The following is a 12732-nucleotide window of genomic DNA, read 5'->3' on the forward strand; positions in this document are numbered from 1 at the left end:
TGTCAGCTGTTAGAAAACTGTTGTAGAGTGATGCCGCTCCGTTCAGTTGATCTGTTCTTCACGCCAAAGCGTGACATTGTTTTCTGGGTCACTGGATGCTGTGGACCCAACACAGTCTCACAGATGGCCCACCATCAGTACACCTGTCTCACTTCATATGTAAACATTGTTATATTAGCTATCTGCTGTAGGGCAGTTGGGGATTACCACTGGTATTAAAGATGTATTTTCTGTAAACAAAGGAGACTACACTTGAAAAGATTTCCTGCCTATTTTGGGATCTACAACTAATTTCATTGAAAGATACCAGACTAGATCTCATCAAATCAGTGCTCTAAAGGACAAATTGTATTACTTTACAAAACAGAAAATGTAGAATATCTTTTTATTTATTTTAAAGGTACCCTGTGGCGTTTTTGACCACTAGTAGCGCTATGGAGCAATGTCTTTATTAGTGGGTCCTTGTTTCGATCGTATGAAATGCGAGGATCAGGCCCCAAGGAAGTGTGCCAGGCTTTGAAGCCAAGTTGATATAGCGGCCAAACTGGAATTACAACTTGAGCTGTAATTTCATCTGGCTAATTTTATATGCGGAACTCTCATAGGAATGAATGGGGCTCCGCTTCGAACGCTGTATCCAGGTTTTATTATAAATGCATGGCGTCCAGGAAGCACGCGGGCGACGCAATTCACGCCATTCTGCTGATCGACTGTTGGTGGTAGTAATGCGCCAACAAACGTAGCAATGTGCCAACAAAAGCAGTGAAGAAGAAGACTGCTAGCAAGCAAACATGGGAGATGTTAGATCGTAACCACCGAACGACAAGCGGCATAGGCTACTGCGCAGATGTCGACACACAGACGGTTATTCAAATGTATAAGTTTAACCTAATAAGTAACGAGAAGTAACCCTTAACCTGTCTTTTAACATTTTAATCCTAAACCTAACCTTAACCCTTCAATGCTAACGTTAGCTAGCTGCTTACTTAAGTGTTGCCACTTGCTTAGTATGCCAGTTTGTTTGCTGACTTGTTTGGTGGGTACGATCTGGATTTTACCATCAAACATAGATGATATTCATATATTTTAAAGGATGCAGAAACACTGAACTTGTCCACAAGGCACCTTTAACTTTTAAATATTACCATATTTGAATGTACCCTTTCACATTCTTTTACATATGGATACACCTTGGCTATTAAATGCAGTCCATATTACTTTGGGCTATTATTATCTGTAAAAGGAAGTATTTGAGCTTGAACCTCAATCAACAGCAGGTAGAATTTCAACTTGGAGAAATATTGTTATATATATATATTTAGAGTGAATATTGGAGTGGCTTTTCAGAGGTGGCGTGAGCTCCGGGATTTTAAAAATCTGAAGAACGATGCAGACGTAGCCACATTTCTTCTCGACAGGTAACATAATTACCATAACTGATTTATCTTTCACTTGGTTATTAGTAGTCAAAGGTCCACAAAGCTATGTTGGTGAGGATGATAGTAACATTTGCACAGTGGTCGGTCTGATATGATGCTGAAATGGCTAACGCTAGCCTGCTAGTTAGCATCGTTTTACGGTTGGTGAGTAAACATTGTGTTAGTGTTTAGTTGTCTGACATGCCGGCCGGCAGTTCTGTCAAACTCCCTGTCACTACGCAATGTGAGTAGAGTGCAGATTTGAGTAGCGCATGCTCAGATTTAAACGGTTTACGGCATAACGTGTCATACCCGATGTTAGCCGAGTCAGACCGGCTCTGGTCGAGTGCAAATGTGAGTTGCGCATGCTCAGATTTAAACTGTTTACGGCATAACGTCTTACTGAAATTTGTGAAATCTGTAAAATAATAAACTTTTCTCTTTACATACAATAACAGAAGATGGAAATCATTTCTAAAACGTTTTAGCTGTCTATGATTGTTTGGTTGCTAACGTTAGCTCAAAACGGCATTCAAGTGACAGCCTTTTGTGTCTGATTGCTAACTTGTAGCTAGCAGTCATTTCAAAAACGTTTTAGCTATCTATGATTGTTTGATTGCTAACGTTAGCTGAAAACGCCAGCATCTAGTGGGCTACTTGATTGCTAACGTTAGCGCTTGTCGCAAAGTGACGCATGCGCAACTCAAATCTGCACTCTACTCACTTTGGGTAGTGACACTCCCTTGTGTGGGAGGGGCTTAGGAGACGGTTTGGGCTGCAGCAGAAAGGGGGGAGGGACTGAGAAGTTGTCGATGTTCAAATTTGTTGGCAAAGTCCTGGATCTTCACAATCTTACCTACAGCAGCTTTAACTTTGGTCTTGTTGCTTTGCCTCGCGTTGTCGTTTTAATTCTCTTTTTCGCTTCCCTGGCGAGTAAGCTCCCCCTGGCATTCGACATGACTGCCGTCATTCGAGCGTTGCATTCATAGTACGTATTCTGAACGATTCTGAATGGCAGATTCTACGCTTACGAGAATACTTTGATTAGTTGGTGGAAGTAATTACACATGAATGAGTACATATTTGTGAAAGAACAAAGGGGTTTTTGCTAAGAATCGACTCAAAAAATTACGCAATGTAGGTTTAAACATTATGAGGTGCTCACATTTGGCTATCAAGTAGATAATTAGATATGGACCGAAAAGACCAGTATCATGTTTCATCTTTTTAGACAGACAAATGAAAGATAAAATAAAAGGTTTAACTGGGGCTATAGGGAGCAGAAGTTAGCTTAAAAAGGGCCAGTAAACACCATTGCAGCCAGCAGAGGCTGCAAGTCTAAATAGAGGGCAGGTGGAAGGCAGAGGACACTGCGCACTGTGTGGAGGTGGGCAGGGAGCAGAACGGACAGAGTGACATTGGGTGCATTTGTAACCTGGCACCTCCTCACTTCCACTCTGTTCTCTCCACAGGTGGAGGCTCTGGCTCTGCACCGGACTAGCTGCAGCTAGCAGCAGGAACACACACACACACACATATATACACATACATACTGCACATACAAAGCTTCTGGCAGACATTAGATGAGGAGAGTGAGAATATGAGTCAGACTGAGAAAAAGTTAGGGAGGAAGGAAACAATAGCAATACATAATAATGACATAGTGTGCAGTAAAAAGTTAACCCTTGTGTTGACTTTGCTGAAAATGTGTAGAATTAAAATGTAACAATTTAAAACGTTGGATAAAGCAACAAAAAAAACTGAAAAAAAGGCGTCAAAAACGTCGGGAAAAAAAATCCGTCAGCTGATGTTTCAAAGGTGGTTTTGTCTTCTAAAAAGTGACTAAAAACATAAGAGTACTAAGATTACAGAGATAGAAAAGAACACAGGCTTTTACGTATTAGTTAAAGGGTGTGCTGGAGATGACTTGGAAGACAAGAACAAATCAAAAAGCGCCAAGATTTATCAAGAGAACGATGCATCATGTCCATGTCAGCGGCAGTCAGAGCTGGCAGAAATGACTCGGAAAATGAGCAGTTTCTTAAAGGTGCTCTAAGCGATGTCAAGCGTTTTTTAGGCTACAAAGATTTGTGTCACATACAGCAAACATCTCCTCATTATCCGCTAGCTGCCTGTCCCCTGAACACACAGTAAAAAAAAACGCGTTCTCTGAGGACAGCCCAGGCTCCACAAACGGCAACAAAAACAAACTGCGCCAACCTGCACCACCAAACATAAACAGTGTTCCAGCGTTCCAGCCAATAACCGACAAGAAGGATTTGGGGGTGGGGGTTGGGGTGTTGGGGGGGGGTTAGGGCACGGAAGGGAGGGGACGGGATGAGGAGGAGGAAGGGGTGAGCTAGCCTCCGTTTTGTTTGACAGTACTTTGAATGTCAACAAGAAGTGACATCACCCAACATCGCTTAGAGCACCTTTAATGATGCCACATAAATGACTCAGCCTGTCTCGAGCTGTGTGTTGTGAGCTCCCGCTTTTTTCCTCTTACCTGTACCTGTCACTCGCCATCATTCGTAATCATCACTCATACTCAGAAATTCTTGCTAATGCGGTATGTTTTCAGACTTAGACCAACAACAAAAAAAATCACTTAATGCAGCTTTAAGCATCATTCTGACTGGAAGGACAGCAGTCTTCGTATTTTGTTTTATCAAATGCCGTTTTCACATATGAACTCTGGACTATATGTCCGAGGAATCAGGTCCCGACATCCCGAAATACTCTGGTTAAACGAGAGGTGGCGCTGGGTAGAGCGTGCAGCAGACAGGTAACGACACAGATTACACTGCGTCACAGAGCCGATCATAATTTCTCTTGCCATTCCTTGTATTTGTCTGACGATTTCGGCGTCGGCCCTAACCGACAGAAGTTCCCCAATCTCGTCGTCTCTCCAGTTAGACATTTTCGTTGCCGTCTTCATGTAAATCGGCCTCCTTCTTCACCCTCGGATGTTTGTTTTCTTCCGGTTTTGCACGAGCAGCATGGAACATCATCAACACGCCGACTTGCTTGCTGTGACTTCTCACGCTTTGGGCTCAATCTGAGATTACCTGGACTTTGTACTAGGGAGCTGGCAGAGTAAAGACTGTTTGATGTCGAAGCCGACTCGACCGCACAGACTGATTCAGACATTGGGGTGGTATCTAGATAATTCCAGGGTTGCAGTGCATGTGTAATAGGGCTAATACAGTCCTTCACATTTACTGTGAAATCTGCTCCAGTGGCACATCATGTCAGCCGGTATGAATGGTCTTGTTTGTTTACAACAATCAATCAATCAATCAATCAATCAATCAATCAACATTTATTTATATAGCACTTTACAGTAACCAACAGGTATCCACAGTGCTTCACATCAGAAACCAAGACTAAAACACACATCATATAACATATCATACAATAAAAAGAATGACATATAGAAACAATAAAATCAGAAAAGGTTACATAGAAAATAGGAGAGGGAAATTGTCACACCAGTAATGTTTACAGTAATTATATCTACTGTATGTCTCAAATAATATGGCAATAATTGACTGATGTTAAACAGTGTTGCAATTGCACCTTTTTAGATCTGTGGTTTCAGCCAATGCCGGTGTCACCCACTCTTTCTCTCTCTCTCTCTGTGTGTGTGTGTGTGTGTGTGTGTGTGTGTGTGTGTGTGTCCATGACCGCAGTGAACCTATGACAATGGCTGTGTGGAGATCCTGAGTTGGACACAAAGCCGGCTTTATCTCTGCTCTCACTGTTGTATCAGTGCTGCCTGGCTGGACGCATTAGTAGCGGACTTAGCAGGCACACATACTTGTGTGTGTGTGTGTGTGTGTGTGTGTGTGTGTGTGTGTGTGTGTGTGTGTGTACGTACGTGAATGTGTGACCATAAAGAGACCACTGGGGGAAGTTACAGAGACAGTGGCATGTTGTTTCTGTTCTCATAGCATGTGGTGCTGTTGGGAAGAAAGTCATGTAAGAAACATGGTGTGTGTGTGTGTGTGTGTGTGTGTGTGTGTGTGTGTGTGTGTGTGTGTGTGTGTGTGTGTGTGTGTGTGTGTGTGTGTGTGTGTTTGTGTGTGGACAACATGCGCATGCCAATATAACATCACTGAGTCTCGTAGGTGTGCGTTTGTGAGTGTGTGTGTGTGGCACTCGTCCGACTGGCCTTATAAAAACATCATGCATCAAAGTCTTCCTATCTGTTACTTTCTTTCTTTTTCACTTCTCTCTGTCTTTCTTCTCAACATCACCCCCCACCTCCTCCTTCTTTGCAGACACCCCTCCACGCACGTGATCTCTCTCATTCTCACTTTCTGTCTGACTCTAACGCTTTCACTCCCTCACAGAGAGCTCGGAATGTGGAGAAAAGAGATTTTCATAAGACGCTGAGGAGAAAGGAGCCATAAAACAGGTTTACAGGTGAATTAGCAGGTTGTTACACTGCGGGACATCACAGACACGCAGATGTTCACACAGGAACAGTGAATGTGTCTGTTTGTGCCACAGAACTATTCCATTCAGCATTGTACATGTACTGAAAAGCCTTGAAGTGAATCATCAGCTTCTCATCTGTTTTGGTAAATTGACACACAGTCATATTTCCATGCTCCTCCCTTACGTTCAGTTACATTTTTGTGGTCCAGTATGAGCCTATTGCTGTCTGCTTTGCTTCAAACATGATTTTCTGTTACAATCCTGCGCTGGTGTCTTGATTGTGAGGCGGCTCTGTGGTGACAGCAGGGGTTCGATTAGATTAGATGAAACATTAATGATCCCTGCGGGGGAATCAGGCCATTGCAGCAAGCAAGCGCCGACAGTATACATCAAAGGAAAATAGGACACAAAGAAGTAGACAGCCTAAGGGGTGTATGCAAACATTCAGCCAACAACTCCAACAACTAGATATATAAATATATGAATGACAATGTGTAAATTAGCAGCTGTAGAATGAGTATGAGCAGACATTTCCCATTTCCTCCCTTAAATAGCTTTCATTATGGAAGATATTTGATGTTAACACTTATTTTTAACGCCAAGACATTTTATGGCTGCACCATTCCAATACATGGAAATATTCTATTGGTTGTGTGCATTATGTTAACACATTTTTCTCAATCGTCTAGGATAAGTTAAACATTTTAAAATCGTTCTCGAGACAAAACTCACATGCCAAAGCTATTATGAGGCTTTAGCAGTCTGAGTTAGCAACATCATACAGTATTTCTGCCAAAGTTGTTAAAAGGTCAAAACCAACAATGTTTTAGTCCATTTTGCAATACTTTCCAACTTCCGTACCATGTCTGTGGCATGCGGCCTCCAGCCCATTTGTGCCTGCTCATGTCCATGTCATGCCTTTAACAATGAGTCACAAAGACGTAGGTTCTTGTTTTAACCTACCAGACAGGACAAGTAAACTTTTAGTTAGATAATGTAAGCAAGCTTGAAAACATAATAATGCATAGCTTTCTGATTTATCCACATACTATAACATAGGTTCATACTGTCAAAATGATTAAGTTACTGAAATATATTTATCCTAAAAGTGACACTTTGATATTTGACTCACATATTATTGCCTGTATCCACTTGTTTCTTCTTAAAAGCTCAATTTTTCTGTTCGGCAGCTTATAAAAACATAGCAATAAAAAGTCAATGGAGAGCAATGAATTGTTTTGCGCCCAGTGTGGGTGGACTTAAATGCGCTCTGTCTCTATCTATCTGCTAGATGTTGAGATATTTCAATGAGACAAACCAACTGCCATCCCTAGAGCAATGCTGCTAGCATGGCTAAAGATATCGTATGGTGCCAGCCTTATCCCTTAACATTGAACACTTTACACTGGAGGAACAGACTTGCTGTTTTATGTCACAAAGCACTTTGTACGCAAGTGGAGGAGTCTTCTCAGCAATAGTCTCCTATCTAATGTTCAATATAGATGTGGTTTACATCTCAGAATTACCATGTCAGTGATTCACACAAAATGCTCTATGTTTGCAGTGTCTTAACAGGTGATCATGCGAGCAGAAGTGAGTGCAGATGTGTTGACAAGTCAATCCACCTGAGACAAATGAGTCTGCACCCTGCGGGGAGGCACGCTGTGGTAACACACCAGGAAAGTCTTGCGATTTGTCACCGTGATTTAGCTTTGTTGTGATGCGCTCCAGGCACAACAATGAGCTGCCGTGCAGTTTTAATCTCTGAATTTTTACAGCTGAATGGCGCTGCACAGAGATTTTAAGGGAAACTCCATTACATAACCCTCTTGTTGCAACAGATGATTTACAGCAGCGATATGTGTGTGAACATAACTCGTGTGCAGATAGGCGTCCGCTGGGAATGTAACGTAGTGTCTCTGATGCAGAACCGGATCCATCCTCCCTTGCCTGTCACTGCGGCTGCAGAAATCGTTTTTCATATTAGACCTGCATGCTGGCAGCGTGCCTGACACCCTCCCTCGCCCTCTTTTCTCCCTCTTCTCCTCCTCTTTTCACCTCCTCTCCCCTCCTCTGTATGTTTCTCTCCTCTCTCACTTACTTGTCCTCTAACACTAAACACATTTCTCCTCCTCCCTATCCTCGCCTCTGATCAGCCTGAGTGGTGCAGTGTTCTCAACTGTCTGCCCTGTCTGGCAAAAGAAAAAGAACAAAAACAAATGTCCCAGTTTGATGACATCATTGCTGCCACTCATGTTCAGCCAACATGTTCGAGACTGTGGGAAAGTGTGTGAGAGTGTGTGTGTATTCAAATTCTCCTCCTTTTAGTCAGTATGAGAGTCCAGGTGCAAGCTGCTGCACAGGAAATGGTTCTAACAATGGTTTTGTTCAGACAAGAAAACAGGAACATCCACACACACTGCCATACCAAACTCGTGAGTATCCGCAATGATGACATTCATCACGGGCACCCTTATCTGTAGGCTACCTGATGCTAATCTTGAACCTAAACACAAGTCATAACCCTAAACTAATGTGCTACTGTATGTAGCCTACTACTAGATGCAAATCTGTCCTTGTTAAGATAGTAAATGTGGGACAGAGAGTAAAAGTACACATTACATATTGAAAACAAAAATAAAACAGTAAGGCAATTAGAAAAAAGACAAAGATTAGATGGACATTATTGTAAAAGTAGGCTATGTTAAAAATTATTATTATTTTTATTTAAAAGACATCCCTGACTGACATGAGTTTGGTAGGAACACACATACACACACACACACACACACACACACACACACACACACACACACACACACACACACACACTAATCCAGGCATGACGCAACCCTCTCAGCAACTGTATGTCATCATCAGCGAGACGTCCTCTGGGAGGGAGCCACCCAGTACAACATGCTGCCTAATGGACACACTGAACAGCAGAGTGTGTTCAAATCATCTGTCCCTTCTACAAAAACAGTTAATCTAGTAAACACAGACTGACCTATATCACTGCACTGAGGTATTACAGTATGGTTATGGTGAAAAATTGACGTTGTTTGATAGACCACCTCTGTGTTATCAGTTATGTAACAGTCCACTGTTATGGCTGTGAATTAAAGTCGGCTGTTGCAACACTGTGTAAAGTGTTTTAGTACGTCTCAGTGTTTCTAATGCAGTATTGTACAACACGGTCTCACAGCAGTTCTTGAAATGGTCATGTTATTTTTACAGTATTAGAACCTTTCTTTCATTTGGAACTACATTTTCCTGTTTATAAGCTCAGTAAAGCTACTTCTGCTACTTAAAAACATGCTAGCTCATAAGCTAACTGTCTGCCAGTTACCAGTGACCTGACCTTTCTTAAAAACATTTTGGTCAATTAGGAGCAGCACAACAAGCTGTAAGCACAAGATAGACACATATCATCTTATATAGTTGATGTATTAAACATCAACTATAACATCAAGCTCATTGCCAACTGTACACAATGTTATTGACTTTGGATCTTGCTAGCATAGCGTTAGCTTTCTGGCTCGTAGCTAAACTGAAGGGTTCTATCAGCTGAGCGGACTATATAAGCAGCTCCGGTTGCTAAGGGAGGCAAGTCGTATCTAAGGTTCTTCCTAATTCCTGGTGGAGAGAACAACGTTTGCATTGCATAAGAACCTGATGGATGGGAATGATTGTTCCAGGTATTAGTCAAACCGTCAGGGAAACGGAGTTATTGTTTGGATAAACTTTAGATTTCGATTGTAAAACTAATTAAAATATGAACTAATGTTTTAAAAATATGTTATTTGGCAAGTGACCATGGTATAAGCGGGTTAATGCCCTTCGAGGTGTCCATTGTCAGGTATTAATGGACTTCGGCGGAGGCTGCGCGTCGGACGGTTCACGCCTCGCCGTCGTCCATTAATACCTGACAATGGACACCTCGTCGGGCATTAACCCTTACATATTCACTCTTTTTTTAGCTCGTTGTAACAACACAGTAAAACATGTATAAACATAGAATATGTAGGGATATGTTAAAAGATATCAATACATTTTGACAAAGACATTTTGCAGCATTGAAAAGTGATTGGAAAAATGGCAATCGTGTTTAGGTGTTAATACTGCATTATTCTCAGAGGAGTTTACATGCAATGTTGATTTGATTTGTAGCTATCTGTGCTACTTATGCTGTTTTCAAATGGAACTCATGAGCTCATGGTTACGCCATGGGAAGTCGTGTACATGATAGGCTATGCTTAGCGATCAAGTGGTTAAGTCGAGAGAACGCCGCTGCAACGGCAACGTTAAAGGTGCTCTAAGTGATGTGACGCGTTTTTTAGGCTACAACATTTTTTGTCACATACACCAAACATCTCCTCACTATCCGCGAGCTGCCTGTCCCCTGAACACACTGTAAAAAAAAGCGCGGTCTCTGTAGACAGCCCAGGCTAGCGGCAGCTAGCGGATAGTGAGGAGATGTTTGCTGTATGTGACGAAAAATGTTGTAGCCTAGAAAAAACGCGTCACATCACTTAGAGCACCTTTAATGTTACTCTTGGCATCTAGAAGCTACCAAGGCTAACAATTTAGCGATCTAGCAAGCGGGTAAAGTAATTCAGGAAAAGCAATGGCATAATGACAGAGGAAGAAGATGAGGTCATTAGGAATATCAACATTTTCATCAGACTCTATATGACTAAAATTACAATATATTAACTTACCATCCACCAAAAAATGAACATCTATGGCCTCCGCCATTCCTAAAAACAGCACTCGTGAACTCGTAGTATTCAGAAAATTTTTCACTTTAAAGGTTGTGAATATTACAACAGTTCATATGGACTCTTCTCGTGAACACGGTAAGCATGACCCCATTGAAGGCAGCATTAAACCTGCAATAATTTGGCAACTTAGGGGCATTACCAACAGTTACGTAGCAACATTAGCTTTAATTTGGAGTTGTGCTTCTGGCCACTTGATAATATATCTAATATTTACTTTTTGATCTGTTTTGGTCTCCACCAATTCTTGAGAAAAAATATGTGGCTTTTTAGCTGCTAAATGTTACACTATGTTCATTAGCTAGTTGCTAACATGTTATGTTGTTTAGTGCTTGGAAGGTAAACTAATGATTTAAGGGTGAATAAACCCTTGGATTGGGGGATTGTGGTGTCAAGTCCCAAAAACTCTTTGGCTCGCCCCTAACCCTTTAAACACTTATTTTGAATCTTTTCAGGTCAGGGAAGTAACATTGGTTCAAGTGTTTAACATTTACTCTATTACAGTAACACTATTGTCTGGAGATACGTGAGAACTTTCTGTTGGTAATTAATGAAGCTCATTTACCATCAATGACTGTGTGTATCCTTTCCTGTGTGACTAATACCCTGACAGGTGGTGCACACACACACTTTACTGTTATTTGATCCATGTTTATCTACAGTAACAAATGCACACACATGCGAACGCACGCACGTACCCACCCACACGCACACACACACACACACACACACACACACACACACACACTCAAACAAGCAGCTGAGAAATTAGGTATGTGACAATATGTGTGTGGAAGAGTAGAGGTGAGTGAGTTTTAAAACTGATAGGAAAGAAAGAAAGAAAGAAAAATTTAAAATTTGAGCAAACCTTAATATTTCAAGTTGGTAGACACACTGAGGGATGAATGAAAGAATAGATGGGTTGATGGATGGATGGATGGAGGTCTGCCACTGCAGGACTGATGACGTCAGCCCTGTAAACTAAGGACATAATCCTCTGTAGGCCTGACCTGCTCCTTTAGTGTAAGAGCCTGACATCTAGTGGTCAGATGCTAGAACAACACACACCATTTTTATGTTTTAATCTCCTTTTTTATACCAGTTTCATACTTAAAACACTTAAAAATGTACAAATGAAAAATCCTGATTTGTTGTTCGCTTCTTTGTGTTACCTCACATAAGTGCAGTGGCCAAGACAACCTATACAGTTCCATGGAAACGCCAAGAAACATCAATGACAACACCTTATCAAACTGTTATCAAACAGACACGGAAATGAAAAAGAAGGTCACAGATAAGGCTCATGAAATACACTCCTTATCTGTATGCACATGTAATTACAGTCTGGTGGTTGCTATTTTCACTGGGACTGATATATACAGTATGTATGGAGTGATTTTGTGCATGGAATATAGGTCAGACATCATCTGCTCTGCTTGATGTTACAAACTGGCTCCAGGCTTTATTGAAGCTATGCTGGCTAGCTACTGTTATATGGGGCCAACTGCCACATTTCACAGTTGAACAAGCCGGTACACTGTGTGCAAACACTACAAGGGTTATGTTATTTTTAGACCAATAATCGACTGAGACTTAAGTATTTATGTTTAGAGTGAGTGTGGCCTTGACCTTTGAACTCAGCTTCTATCAGCATAACATGTATCTAACTACATGTATTATGTATCATGCATCTACCTACCTGCCCAGGTGGAAAATAGCAATTGTGGTACAACCTGGTGCAATGCATCTCTCCTTGTTTTGATATAAGGTTAAAGTTTAATTGTGCACGGCCCCTGTTTGAATAAAATTCCATGACATGCAGTACATTCTTATCATGGGTTTCTAATGGCTAAAATAAAGGAGAAAAACCCCAAAACAGAGCTACATGGAGAGAGTGAGCATTGGCTTGTTTCTCACAGTGGCCAGTTTCCTGATAAGCATGTGTGAAGAATGAAACACGAGTACAGATGGTACAGTATAAGCTGAAGTTCTGCTGTCCGCTGTCAGTTCTTTTAAATGAAGGCTGAAGACCTTTCTGTTTGATGCTGCCTTTTTAAAAGAAGTAATTGTTCATTTCTTACACTGCACTG

Source organism: Perca fluviatilis, chromosome 21, assembly GCF_010015445.1.
Source record: "Perca fluviatilis chromosome 21, GENO_Pfluv_1.0, whole genome shotgun sequence".
In the NCBI taxonomy this organism is placed as follows: domain Eukaryota; kingdom Metazoa; phylum Chordata; class Actinopteri; order Perciformes; family Percidae; genus Perca; species Perca fluviatilis.